Genomic DNA, 15810 nt, shown 5'->3' with positions numbered 1-15810 from the left:
TTTTATGGACTCTGAAAATATTTGAGAGCATCGAGGCTCTGTCTTGTAGCATTTATGCTAGGATATTGCTTTTAATTTTTGTTCATATGCTCCCTTTTCTTTTACTAAAAAGTTTCCCTAAGTCCGCCATCAGGGGAATGAAATATTTGCTACAACAGAGACCCCCTTTCCCTTCTGGACTAAAGTTAATTGGGTGGCACATATGAGCTATTCTCTCCATGTCTCTCTGCGCTGGAAAATACATTTTCAACTTAGCTTGTAAACTGGATGTGATTCTTTTCATTCAATCAACGTTTTCAAATGTTTCTCTCATACCCAGAGCATACATGGAAAGAAAGAAAAAAAAACTATCTTCAGATGAAGCTGAATAGATAGATAATAGGCTTCTTATTTTCAGATGCAAGAGGGAAGAAGATATAGTGAACAGAAGCTTTTCTCGCATTCAGTAAAGCAAACACTATATTTGGGGGAAGTTGCCAGAGTTCTGAGATAAAAAAAAAAAAACATGGCAGAAGAGCAGACAAGGGATAAAAGCACTAATAGAAAAGATTCATCTCCAGGTCCTCTAGGAACAAACTCTAGTCCAAAGCAGAAAGATTCCATTAGCTTCACAATTTAAGTTATCATCAGCAGAGGGAACCCAGTGATGACGAGAACTACATATTGTGAATGCTTCTGTGGCACGGACTACACCTAATTTCCTACAGAAAGTGTCCTTTCCAACCAATCCTTTAATCCTCTTCAAAAAGACCTAAGTTTAAAGCCTCAGTACTCTATTAAAATCAGAATTTTGATTATTTGATTCCCCCCCCCAAAAGACTCATGGACACAATTCTTCCTTAATGGTTTTTTATTTCCCTTCTGTTTATTTATTTATCCATATTTAGGATACTAATGATTATTTTTTTGATTTTATTCAATCCAGTTTTTGCCAATTATGGATATAGCATTCTGTGTGTTTGTTTTTATAAGAAATTAAAAACTTGTGCATCAGTTATTTTTCTCAACTTCTTCCCAGCAACTCCATGCTGTCCATGCTTTTTAAGTAAAGACCCAATAAATCAAATTACATGTACATATGAATGAATGTTACTTTTTAAAATTGTGGAGAAATGTGGCATAATATTTAGAATAGTGACATGGTTTATATCTTGAAGACCTAAATTTATGTTAAACTATTGCCATCGATATGACAGATATGTGGTAGTTGTTCTTTTTTTTTTTGAAATTTAGAGAGTACAACACTATATACACTGTCTAGTTTCTTAATCTATATTGGTGACTAAATATGATAAGAAAATAAGATATAAAGTAATACAGAGTAATAAATGAGTATCTCATAAATATTTGAGAAGATAATTATGAAAGTTTACCTTTACAAGTTAATTTTGAGGAAGAGCAATGTACATCATAATGCTGCAATAAAAGGTACACAAACCCCTACACAAACCCAGAATTCAGAATTTAAAAATTGATTATATTTTATTTTTAGGTTATGTTATCAGTTAGAAGAAAAGAGAAAGTACATATATCTTTCCCACATACCCTCCAGTTAATCACCTAAGTAAAGCAAGTTCTATGTTGTAAAGAGAAGCCTTTGTTCAATAAAAACCTGGAAATAACTTTATTTTTAAAGAGTACACTAAATAAAAACAGATAACTTTATCTTTGACTCATGACTCCAACATCCCCTTCCCATTTTTCTCCATGAGACAACATCCGAACCCATGAAAGGGATTCTAAAAACTCATTGTCTAATTTCTGTTGAATTCAGTAACCTATCCTGGCAAGCAATTCAAGTTCTCAATTTAAACTGGTAGAGGATGCATACTGAATAAAAATTAGATTTTTAATATCAGTCTTTAAAAAACTTAATGAGTATGTCATAATAAAAATGAGGAATATTTCTTTGATTCTAAGTTGATCACATTTCAGCTGATATATGGAAGAGGACTCGACTTCCTGCCCAAAGAAAATCTCTCCATCTCTGATGGGGAACTGTGGAAACAGATCAAAAATAAAGCTCAAGTCTTAGATCTCCCATGCTTAAGATTACTATATTAATGTGTCCTCTGAAAGTTTGTTCTCTGGCATAACTTAGAGTTCAGAGTTAGATATGGAGAAAAAGAAAAGGATATAAAAGATATAGGACTTCATAAAACCTGAATTCTACATCTGATTCCTATGAAATGTAAGCCATTTTATCATTGGTTTGGGTTTATAGTTTATACGTAAAATAATTGTCATAATTTTATTTCTAATTTCTAATTTTATTTTTATTTCAGAATACTTTTTCCAGGTAGGCCATTTTAACTCCATGTAAAAGATATGAAACCAAGATTCAAAAAATTAATTTAATAATTCAAGTTTTCACTTGAAACCTTTATTACATTACCATTATAATGCATCAAAAATTCAGAATATTGGCAGGATAACCACTGTGTCTAAAAGGAAAAAAAAGAGAGAAAAAGGTTTTGTGTGTGTATTTGAGAAAGAGACAGAGATAGAGAGAGAAGAGAGAGAGGAAAGATGTCCTTATTGTCTATCAAAGGAATACATAGACCCAGGGATTGATGTAGGAGCAGATGTGTGCAAGGCAAGTGCCTTAACCATGGTATTACCTCTCCAGCCCTGTCTTTAAAATACCTACAACAATAAAAATAAGTGTATATCCTTTTATTACCCTACATTTTCTGTGGGTTCATCTTTTAATTTTCTAAATTTTTATTTATTTTATATTATTATTATTATTATTTTGGTTTTTGGGCCACACCTGGCAGTGCTCAAGGGTTACTCCTAGCTCTGTACTCAGAAATTGCTCCTTGCGATTTCCAAGTGTGACCCCAAAATCAAAATAATAATATTTTAATAATAATAATAATTAATATTTTAAATGGTCATATACTAGCTCATGTTTATAATTACCTTACTAGTATTTGAATAGCTTTGGCTGTGAGTATATCATGAAATAGACAATTTTTAGAAGCACTTTTCCCTGTCTTTTTTAGGCAAAATTAGGAGAAATAAAAAAGTAACAAACTCATCTTTGAGTTTCCTGAAATATGTGAATTAGAGCAATCATTTCAGCAAACATTTCCATCTCACAATTTTTACTTCTAATACCACTTCAATGACCTATAATGGTTATAAATCAAAGAGAATTTCAGAGACGTCTTGAGGTGACCTATTCCAAGAAAAGCAGATCATATTTCAGACATTTTTCTACAACTATTCAAGATTATATGTATATTTAAAAAATCTTCATGCCTAAATCTTCTGATTTATCATTAACTAAAGTTTTTGATTAACAGAAAAAAATTGAATTCCTTTTTTTCAGATTTAGAAACTTTTTTTCTTACAAACTCAGTGTTCTTCTACTTGTGATTGTAGTCTTGTATCATCTGATTACCTAACACAACAGAATACAATACCAAGTAACTCTGGGGACGTTGGTGCATATTTGCACATAAATCCAATTTATCTCAGTCAACTGACGGTACTTGCAACTGTACTGGAAATCTCTTTTACCCAGGAGCTGAGAAATTTGAGCACCTAAATTCTTATGATTGATTTTCATCATTTCCAAACATTCATTTGTGCATATGTATTGCACATTTTACATTCTAAACACTATTTTGGCCTCTTGGGATACATTAGAGGTTAGAGGTGAAGGATCACACACAGAAATAAAATCAATTGGCTTATTAGAGGTGATGTTGAGTATAATAAGAAATAAAGAAAAAAGTAAAACATAATAAGCAACATAGAGAGAAGGCTGGAGGATGTTGCATTATGAAAGAGTATAACAATTTGGTTTGGGAGTGGGGGATCTGATAGAAATTGAGCAAAGGTTACCTGTAAGTATCACATCAACAAACTAAGGGCCTTCTCTTTCCCATGTGAAAACAAGAAAATCATTGTTAGTCAAGCAGAAGCTATTCAAAATTAATAATTACATGAGATGAAGGAGCATAGCTCTCATCACATTTGAAATGCAAATTATGCCGAATCATTTACCAAGAATTTCCTTCCTGAAAAAAGCCAGTAAGCCACAATTCTTTTGTTACTTTTAAATAATAATTTTATCAGGTTACTTTTCATCATGCTTTGAAAAATCAGCTTTCTATGAGAGGATGGAATCTGCTAATGTATTCCACAGAGAGACTGAAATCTTAACTGGCCCACATTTACAAAAAGTTTATAAAAAAATACTGGCACAAAAAACACATAACATTGATATGACCAAGTAACTCAACTTATATTTCTTCATATTAGTTCCTGGAACTCCTGTTATTTCCATATATCCAGGAAATTCTCAAAACACAGATTTCTTTGTTACAACAAAATATCAGAAGCAACAATTTTTGTTTATTGAAGACTTACTTCACACCTTTTTCACACATATGGGCATTGATGTTGCTTCAATTATAATTCTCAACAAATCTACCACTTATGTAACATTTTACTTCGCAGGTGAAGAACTAAGACATAAGAGGCAAGAATGACGGCAGGTATTGAAGTAGCACAGAGCTGGTTCACTGGATAGCTGCCCACCTAGAGCTGGATTTCTAACCTAAAAATCTAACTCTTGAGTCTGAGCTCTGAGCTCTTCATCAAGGTGAAATGGATTGTATCAAAGTGAATTTAATGCAAAGCAATCCATTGGAATACAAAGATAAAAATGAGAAAAAACACAGATGTTCATGTATACTCATAAAATGAGCTCATGTACAGTATTTTTTATAGGAATAAACATGGGTGCTTCCTAGTTGGGAAATCTCAGGCAGCTATATACCACATTATCTTGGAGGGAGCAGGAAGTCTAAGTGACCAGGGCTGACAATAATTTTGTAATGCTTTATGCAATGCTCTTTAACCTGTTATGGCTAAAGCACCAATATCAAGGCATTTGCTTGTTTTATGCTCCTGTTTGACCAACTTAACACTTACACACAAAGTGAATAGTTAGAAAAATTTTTCCTATGAAGAGGGCACTGATGAAACCTAATTTTCAGTTCACAAGAATAGCAAGAAAAGGGCGCAGCAGGGAGCATCACCCTCCTGCACAGTACATCCTTTGACAGACAAATCACATTTAAGATTTCAGACAAGGATCTGCAATCAGATTTGACCTATTTAGTCATATTCCTTTTTGTTAAGATATTATAACTCTATGAATAGGCAAAGAAGGGGCTTTGTGGTTTATACACCAGATATTAAAAATGCTACTTTGCACATTTTACAAAGTAGATATGTGAAGATTATAGTACAAATATGTGATTGATATAAATAAATGTTCATAGAATAGGGGTTTATTTTCCAAAAAGTACTAATAGTTTACAGGCCACAGATTAAGACTGAAAAGGCAGTTATTATGACAAATAAAAATGGATTTTATTATAAAATTTATATTGTTGTACTCCTTAATTAACATACAAATTAATAGGAATTAAGTCTCCATATGTACAACTTTTAAATAGTGTTCCTAAATGACTGATATATCAGTATATATATATATATATATATATCAGATTGTTTGGAATTCACTATAAGTGTGTTTTTCTTTTCCTTTTATAAATTGTTTCATTGGAATATTTGCATGCAGCTATACAAGAATGTTGCATGTTGAGCCAAAGAGAAAGAAAGTACTACAGGTTGGGGCACTTGCCTTGAATGAAGCCAAGCTGGGTTCTATTTCTTGCACCATGTATTCCTAAGCACTGCTAAGAATGATACTTGAGCACAGACCCAAAAAGAAACCCTGAGCACTGCCAGATGTAACCCTCACCAAAAGTAAAAAAGAAATTAAAGTTAAAAAATTATAATTCAGAATTGGATGTTGAACTCATTTTCAGATACCTCTAATTTAATCCAAACATTTGATGTTTGTCTTCATTATGTCGCCATTGAGATCAGTTTCCTTTAACTCCAATAGATTTCTGTCCATGGACTTGCAGTCTTCTAAGACACAGGCACAAAACAGTCCTCAGTTCCTTGACATATGAGAGAATTGATGAGTCCAGTGTTTCATTCCTCTGCAATGCAAAGGCATTGGTCCCACATAGTCACTTACTGTCCCTACCATCTCAGACTGGAAAAACAAAACAGATACTCAAATAATAAATCTATTTTATACTGTGCTAACCTCTCTTGCCCAGGCCTTACAGCACAACCATGATCAATAGATAAATACTTTATATGGGTTTTTACCATTTAAAAAAAAATCCAAGATTTTTGAAGCAGACTTTTATCAACCTTACTCAAAAAACCATCACAAAGTATAGAAATGCTCCTGCTGGACTCACAAAATGCTCTTTTCCAACTCTCTTATCTTGCATCCTGTAGCTTGCTCATTTGTGCATTGTCTGTGGTTAACTACAAACCAAGAAGGTCAAGCTCTTCTGAAATTGTATTATATTTTGATAATTAAATACTTAAGCATTTTTTCTTCTTTTTATGAGAATTAATCAGTGCATGGTTTTCTTTGCCTTTATTGCCCTTGAGAAGAGATGTCATGGTTTACAGAAGTAAAAACAAAAGCAACTTGTAGCATATTTTCTTGTTTATGAATTTAAATATTTCATGATATAAAAATACTGTAAAGTTAAAGTATATTTTGATGACTTAGAATAGGCTTTATTATGTTTCAATATTATAGAGACACTAAAATTCTCTACTTGTATTTGAGAAAACATCGGTTAAAAGAAATGGGGCACTGGTATAATGGATAGGGCACTGTTTTAATGAAGCCAACCAGGTTCAATACTCTGCACCCATATGGTCTCTGAATTCTCCAGGAATGTTCTGTGAACACAAATCCAGGAATAATGAATCCAGGAGGTGAATTATTAGCCTCCTCTGTGATATAAAGATATCTAGAACTATTTTAAAAGTTAACTGAAATACTGTTGTAGCCTTTTGAACAGTATAAAATATTCAGCAGATACTATTTATAGTATAATATCACAGTAAAATATGTTTTATCATACTTTGAAAATGTCTTGAAAGTTTACTTTTATTTTCCAAATATTAATTTAACCCTCGCATAGTCCATAAAATATAAAACTATAAGAGCACCAAGGCAAAATTTAAGGTCAATTCTAACATCTTACTTAACTGGGTATTTTTAGTTTTGAAGCTAAATACATACATATATGTATGTATATATATATAGTAATATTAATTGAAGTTTCCAAATGTGTATAATTGACCACCTGTAGTGTCACTTAAATGCAGGTGGATAAAACTCAAATTCATGTTTGAAGAAGTACATAAATTGATTTTGTTTTTGCGATCTGCACAATAGAGTTTTTCCAAGCTTCTTAAGAACAATGATTATTTCCTATGCCTCTTCTATCACTCTGGCTCTTATCATAGTGCTGTATGCATACAAGAAACTTGGAAAACTTATCTGAGATTTTTTTTATTTAAACCATTTCTTGAATAAATTTATTCCAAGCATGATTCATGTAGGAAAAAATGATAAGTGAGACTTATTTAAAATTCAAAACCTGCTATGTGAAGTCAGTGTTAAGAGAATGAAAAGACAAACCATACTATGAGAAAATATTTGTAAAACATATATCTGACAAAGGACTTTTATCCAAACATGTAAAAAATTGTAAATACGTAGGGCCAAATAGATGGTATAATGTGTCAGGAGCTTCTCTTACATACAGTTGTCATGGGTCCAATCTCACCACATTAGTCCTTTCAAGAATAATTCCAGGGTACAGAACCAGGAATAAACAGTAAGCACTGTGGGAGTAGCCTAAGAACCTAAAATAATAATAAATACTTCAGAATAATAATAACAAAAAGAATCAAACCAATCAAAACCAGACAAAGCCTGAATAGACACCACACTACAGGAGATAATCAGTTGTGAAATTTCATATGAATAAATGCACAAATAATATGTCAACAATTGCAAATGAAAATAAAGTGCTACCATTAAGGGTTTATTGGAATTGCCAGCATCAAAACACTGACAATGCCAAATACTGGAGAGGATATGAACTATCAGAAACTTTGTTTTATTGCTGGTTGGTATGCAAAATGGGAAAGTCACTAGTGGCTCCTTACAAAGCCAAATATTTTTATGATGTTATCCAGCATGTATATATATATATACATGTATATGATGTTATATGATGTTATCCAGCATGTATATATATATATCCCTTTATGTTTACTCAAAAGTCTCAAATTATACACTGACACAAAAATGTGCATAAGCATATTTATTGTTTTATTAAAACTAATGATAAAAATGCAGATGTTTCTACTATAGGCTACTGAGTAGATAAACCATAAAATATACAGACAATATAAATTGAACAAAACAATACAATTGAACAAAACAAAGTAGATGAACCATCAAATCATACCAATAAATTAGGTAACAATAAACATTTGAATTTAACTTGATAGTATTGTGTCATTAATCATCAATATTGATTAATCAGTATTGTCACAATCATTAGCTACATTAAAAAGATATTATAATGAGTGATACTATATGGAACTCTTTGAAATATCTTTGTATTTTTTATTAAATCTAAAATTATTCTAAAACTAAAAAGTATATTAAAGGAAATTGTTGAGGACATGGGTACACATCTTAATACTTGAGAAGAGCTTAATAGCCAATACATATATAAAAAAATACACACTACTCAAATAGCATAAATACAAATTATTCAAATGTTCAAGAATAGACATTTTCCAAAAGATGTGGCTCCAAGGTACAAAAAAGATACATAATATCAATGATTATCAAGTAAAATCCAAGGAAAATTATATTATTACCACACATCTGTTAGAACCTCATCAAAAAGACAAGAAAGAGCAAATTTTGGTGAATACAGGCTTAAATACAATTGTTATAATGTAATCTTATGTAGAAATATAGAAAAACAGTAAAGAAGTTTTTCAAAAAATTAAAACTAGAGTTTCTGTGTGATCCAACAATTTCATGTTGGGGTTTATAATAAAAATAAAATAAAGCCGGGTAGGTGGCGCTGGAGGTAAGTTGTCTGCCTTGCAAGCGCTAGCCAAGGAAGGACCGCGGTTCGATCCCCCGGCATCCCATATGGTCCCCCCAAGCCAGGGGCGATTTCTGAGCACATAGCCAGGAGTAACCCCTGAGCGTCAACCGGGTGTGGCCCAAAAACCAAAAAAAAAAAAAATAAAATAAAATAAAATAAAATAAAATAAAAAGGCTACCTACAAAGGATATTTTGTTTATGAAAGCACAAAATAGGGAAATAATCCTTTTTTCCATTAATAAATAGGATAAAAATGTTATAAATATGTAGAGTTACATATACGGAGAATCTTAGATTTGCAATTATTATCCAACCATTAAAATTTGTGACAACATGGGTTCTGAAGTTTATCATGCTAAATGAAAATAAGTCAGAGAATTTCAAATGAGGTAGTATTTATTTTAGACATGGAATCTAAATGATAAACACAGCAACAAGAAAAATAAACTCAGAAATAAAAACAGATTGGTGGCAGGAGTAGAATGGATGAGCAGAATGAACAAATGGGGTAAAACTACATGCTCCAACTATAAAATCCATAAACCAAACCCCAGGATGTAATGTATAATGTGGTAACTATACTTATATTTGAAAGTTTCTAGGAAAGCAAATGTTAGAATTACTCAGCACAGAAAAATAAAATCTAGCTATGTAACAGAAGTTGACAGATTTATGGTGTTATTTTATCCTATACAAATATTAAATCATTATGCTATACACATAAAAGTGATATGAAGTTATAGACTTTTTAAAGGTTTTATAAAATAAGAAGTTATTGTTTGTATATTGAAGACCAGGAACAACATTAGAAATATTTAAAAAAGCATATTAGATTTAATATAAACATAAATTTATTGACGATATATCATTAAATAAAAGATAGGGCAATATGCTGTTGAAAAAATTTAGATTTCAACTGGAAATGTGTAACAAGGTTAAAATAATTTATACATATTTTATTGGAGTAAATTCAAAATAGGATTCTAATCTAAGCACACTACTTATTAAGAACAACCATCTCATTTTATTATGTCCAAATATTATGGCCTTAATTTGTATTTAATTTTACCAAAGTATCCAGTTGCTGATACTATAGATTATGAGAGACAAATATAGTATCAAAATTCACCCAGTGAATTTCACCCACTGGTGAAGGGTCTTTTAGAAAAATTATATACCGGCTAAGAAAAGTGACCTTAGGAAGCAGCAGTTCCTCCAGCCCCTTCATTTGCAGAAAGGTATTCAGTATTTACACATATCTACCCATCACCAATGTGACCTTCCCTCCACCAATGTCTCAAGTTACCAACTCACTTGGCCAGCCTACCCTCTTAGCAGGCACAAAATAATTCATTGTTAAAACTTATATATCAGGCCTGCCCAGTGGGGCCCGACTGTGAAAAACTGAGTGCTGCCTCTGTGTGTCTGTCTACTATCCTATTGCGTGAACCTCTTGGGAGCGGGCCAAAAAGAGGCTCCAGAAAACTCGCTCTCCCAGAGGCCAGTTCCATGACGGGACTCCATAACTTAAAAACCGGCTATGCTTTGCAGAAGCTGGGTCCCCTGTTTGTGACGTCAGGCTGAAGAAAATCCACGAAATTACGACTGCCCAGTGGTGCCCGACTGTGAAAACCTGTGAGTGCTGCCTGTGTGTGTCTGTCTACTATCCTGTTGCGTGAAACTCTTGGGAGTGGGCCAAAAAGATGCTCCAGCAGAGCACTTTGGCTCTGCTTCACTACGCGGCCATGCACTCTTTCTACGAAAAGAACACCGTCGCAACAAAAAGAAAAAGTCACACTAAGAACTGTGCTGGATCACAGAAGCAAGCATGTCTCTCTGGACTATCTTCTCTACTGCGTGCTCAGGCCTAAGGTTTGATCCTCTGTGAGGCTTCATCCACGGAGGATTCCCCTCCCTTAGAGGCAAATCGGCCCATCCAGAGGCGTGTGCTGCCTGTTTAAATTAGTGTTTAAATTATAATATAATATATATTTTATATATATATATATATATATATATATATATATATATATATATATATATATATATATATGAAGAACTGTGCTGGATCAACGAAGCCCAGCATTTCTCTCTGGACTGTCTTCTCTGCTGCTTGATCAGGCCTAAGATTTGATCCTGTGTGAGACTTTATCCACGGAGGACTCCCCTCCCTTGGAGGCAAGTGGACCCATCCAGAAAGGGCGGAGCCAGAGGAGTGTGGCTGCCTGCATCATTTAACCAATGAATATCACCACAACACGTAGAAAAACCCACAATACAAGTGTGACAATGGTAAACAACACAGGCCAGCATCAGACATAGAGAATGAAGATGACAATTCTGATGACCAGCTAATGACCAACCAACTAATCAACCTCTCAGATAAGGACTTTAGACAAGCAAGATGAAAGATGCTCAAAGAACTCAAAGAAACCATGGATTGAGTTGAACAGAACACTAATAAGAACCAAGAAAATATGAAGACAGAAATTACAAAACTCCAAACTGAAATAACATGTCAACAAACAGGTCTGAAAAAGTCAGTAAACGAAGTGAATGACAAAATGGATAAGCTCTGGGACAGGGTATCAGAAGCTGAGAATAGACTTGGTGCTGTGGAAGATGAGATACATAACAATTCCATACAGCGGAAGAGATTAGAAAAAAAATTAAAGCAAATGAACAGACAGTGGAAAATTAGTCAAAGAATGGGAACAGATGAAAATAGAAGTCTATGATAAGATCAACAGAAACAACTTAAGAATCATTGGAGTCCCAGAGACCCAGGAAGAAAATTTCCAGGAAGAATCAATGGTCAAGAACATCATTAAAGAGAAACTTCCAGAGCTAAAGAATATATGTGATAAAAGACTGCATGGTCGAAGAGTACCAATAAAAAGAGACCCCAGAAAAACCACCACAAAATCATCAAAGTCACAATAACAAAGAACACAGATAGAGACAGAATTCTGAAAACAGCAAGATCAAAAGGGGAAATTATGTTCAAGCAAGCATCCTTGAGATTACAGCAGACCTATCACCAGAAACACTCAATGCCAGAAAGCAGTGGTGGGATATTGTGACAAGACTGAATGAAATGAATGCTTCACCTAGAATAATGTACCCAGCAAAACTCATATTCTGGTTTGATGGAAGAATACATGGTTTAACTGACAAAAAAAAAAAAAAAAAAAAAAAAAAACAGCTCAGAAACTTTACGGACTCAAAACCAGTCTTAAGAGAAAAACTGAAAAACCTAATTTAAGACAAGACACACCAAAAGACAAACCAAATTTTGATACAAAGATGGCATTAAATCCCAGGACAATTCTTTCTCTCAATGTCAATGGACTAAATGCACCAGTTAAGAGACACAGAGTGGCTAAATGGATCAAAAAACTCAACCATCATTCTGCTGCCTTCAAGAAACTCATCTGAATAGTCAGAACAAACATAGACTCAAAATAAAAGGCTGGAGAAAAATTATCCAAGCAAACAACACCCATAAAAAAGCTAGAGTGGCCATCCTAATATCAGATAATGCAAACTTTATACTCAGGAAGGTTGTAAGGGACAAAGATGGACATTTTATATTAATCAAGGGGTATGTAGAGCAGAAAGAAATCACTCTCCTAAACATATATGCACCAAATGAGGGGCCAGCAAAATATTTAATACAACTGTTGACAAATCTGAAAAATAATATTATAACAACACAATAATTGTGGGGACCCTCAACACGGCTTTGTCAACACTGGATAGGTCAACCAGACTGAAACCCAACAAGAATATACTAGACCCGAGGAGAGAAATGGAAGAAAGAGGCCTATTGGATATATATAGGACACTTTATCCCCAGAAACCTGGATACACATTTTTCTTCAATGTACATGGGACATTCTCCAGGATAGACTACATGCTAGCACATAAAACATACCTCCATAATATCAAGAGGATAGAAATTTTGCAGACTACTTTCGCTGACCACAAGGCACTGAAATTATTTGTGAATTGCAAAGGGACTCAGAAGGAACACTTTAACAACTGGAATTTAAACAGCCTCATACTCAATAACCAGTGGGTCCGAGATGAAATCAAAAAGGAAATCAAAAGTTTCCTGGAAACAAATGACAATAAAGACACAAAATATCAGAACTTATAGGACACAGCAAAAGCCATACTGAGAAGAAAATTTATAGCTTTGCAAGCACACATCAGGAAGGAAGAAGGAGCTTACCTGAGTAGCTTAATGACACATCTAGTAGAACTAGAAAGTGCTCAACAAATGGACCCAAAAATAGGGAGACAAAAGGAAATAACAAAGCTGAGAGCAGAAATCAACAAAGTAGAAAACCAAAAACCAATCTGAAAGATTTGAAAAAATAAACAAGATTGATAGACCACTGGCAAAACTAACAAAGAAAGAGAGAGAGAGAAACTTGATAACTCATATTAGAAAGGAGAGATCACTACTGATATGACAGAGATTCAAAGGGTAATCAGAAACTACTTTGAGAAACTCTACGCCACTAAAAATGAGAACCTGGAAGAAATGGATAAATTCTTGGACTCTTATAATCTTCCATGGTTGAAGGAAGAGGATGTAGCATATCTAAACACCCCCATCACCATTGATGAAACTAAATGATAATTAAATGTCTGCCCAAAAACAAAAGCCCAGGCCCAGATGGATTCACTAATGAATTCTTTCAAACTTTCCAAGAGGAACTACTACCAATCCTGGCAAGACTCTTTCATGAAATTGAACAAACAGAAACAATTCCAAATAGCTTTTATGAAGCCAACATCACCTTGATACCTAAACCAGACAGAGATTACAGAAATTAACAGACCAATATCGCTGATGAATGCAGATGCAAAGATCCTCAACAAAATACTGGCAAATAGGATTCAATGCCTCATTAAGAAGATCATCCACTATGATCAAGTAGGTTTCATCCCAGGAATGCAAGAATAGTTTAACATCCGTAAATCTATCAACGTAATACACAACATCAACAACAAGAAAAATAAAAACCACATGATCATATCAATAGATGCAGAGAAAGCATTTGATAAGGTCCAACACCCATTCTTGATCAAAACTCTCAGCAAGATGGGAATGGAAGGAACCTTTCTCAATATATTTAAGGCCATCTACCACAAGCAAGAGGCAAATATTATCCTCAATGGAGAAAAATTAAAAGGCTTTCCTCTAAATTCTGGCACAAGACAAGGCTGTCCTCTCTCACCACTCCTATTCAACATACCACTGAAAGTACTTGCTATAAAGATTAGGCACGAAAAAGATATCAAGGGAATCCGGATAGGAATGGAAGAAGTCAAGCTCTCACTGTTTGCAGATGACATAATACTATACTTAGAAAACCCTAAAGACTCGACCAAAAAGCTTCTAGAAACAATAGACTCATATAGCAAGGTGGGAGGCTACAAAATTAACACACAAAAATCAATGGCCATTCTATATACCAATAGTAATAAGGAAGAAATGGACATTAAGAAAGCAACCCCATTCACAATAGGGCCACACAAACTAAAATATCTTGGAATCAGCTTGACTAAAAATGTGAAGGACCTATACAAAGAAAACTATAAACTCTGCTCCAAGAAATAAGAGAGGACACGTGGAAATGGAAATGCATACCCTGCTCATGGCTTGGCAGGATTAACATCATCAAAATGGCAATACTCCCCAAGGCATTATACAGATTTAATGCTATCCCTCTAAATATACCCATGACATTCTTCCGAAGTGGATCAGGCACTTTTGAAATTCATTTGGAACAATAAATACCCTAGAATAGCTAAAACAATCATTGGGGAAAAGAATAGGGGAGAAATTATTTTCCCCAACTTTAAACTTTACTACAAAGCAATAGTTATCAAAACAGCATGTATTGGAATAAGGACAGGCCCTCAGATCAGTGGCATAGGCTTGAATACTCAGAAAATGTTCCCCAGACATACAATCACCTAATTTTTGATAAAGGACTAAGAAATCCTAAATAGAGCAGGGAAAGCCTCTTCAACAAGTGGTGTTCGCACAACTGGCTAGTCACTTGCAAAAAATTGAACTTACACCCCCAGCTAACATCATGTATGAAGGTAAAATCCAAATGGATTAAAGACCTCGATATCAGACCCAAACCATAATATATATAGAACAACACGTAGGCAAAACACTCCAGGACATTGAGACTACAGGCATCTTCAAGGAGGAAACTGCACTCTCCAAGCAATTGAAAGCAGAGATATTAAGCTGAGAAGCTTCTGCACCTCAAAGGAAATAGTGCCCAGGATACAAGTGACATCCACTGAGTGGGAGAAACTATTCACCCAATACCCATCAGATAAGGGGCAAATCTCCAAAATATACAAGGCACTGACAGAACTTTACAGGAAAAAAAATCTAATCCCATCAAAAAAGGGAAAGAAGAAATGAACAGACACTTTGATAAAAAAAAAAAATACAGTGCTCTCTTTGGCAGCACATATACTAAAATTGGAACGATACAGAGAAGATTAGCTTGGCCCCTGCGCAAGGATGACACGCAAATTCGTGAAGCGTTCCATATTTAAAAAAAAAATACAAATGGCCAAAAGGCACATGAAAAAATGCTCCTCGTCACTAATCATCAGGGAGATGCAAATCAAAACAACGATGAGATACCACCTCACACCATAGAGATTGGTGCACATCACAAATAATGAGAAAATTCAGTGCTGGTGGGGATGTGGA

General features: G+C 34.0%; 1 protein-coding gene and 1 non-coding gene across 2 annotated transcripts in view; both read left to right on the top strand.

Annotated features, from left to right (window-relative positions):
* Positions 1-15810, top strand: part of NDST4 (N-deacetylase and N-sulfotransferase 4) — a 272025-nt gene that overhangs the window by 123974 nt on the left and 132241 nt on the right. The window lies entirely within an intron of this gene.
* On the top strand, positions 15544-15650 carry LOC126029044 (U6 spliceosomal RNA). Its single transcript, XR_007502703.1, has one exon. It is a non-coding gene; the product is annotated as a U6 spliceosomal RNA (small nuclear RNA).

The sequence above is a fragment of the Suncus etruscus genome, chromosome 14, assembly GCF_024139225.1.
Source record: "Suncus etruscus isolate mSunEtr1 chromosome 14, mSunEtr1.pri.cur, whole genome shotgun sequence".
NCBI lineage: Eukaryota > Metazoa > Chordata > Mammalia > Eulipotyphla > Soricidae > Suncus > Suncus etruscus.
This window is presented reverse-complemented; position numbering and strand designations above follow the sequence as displayed.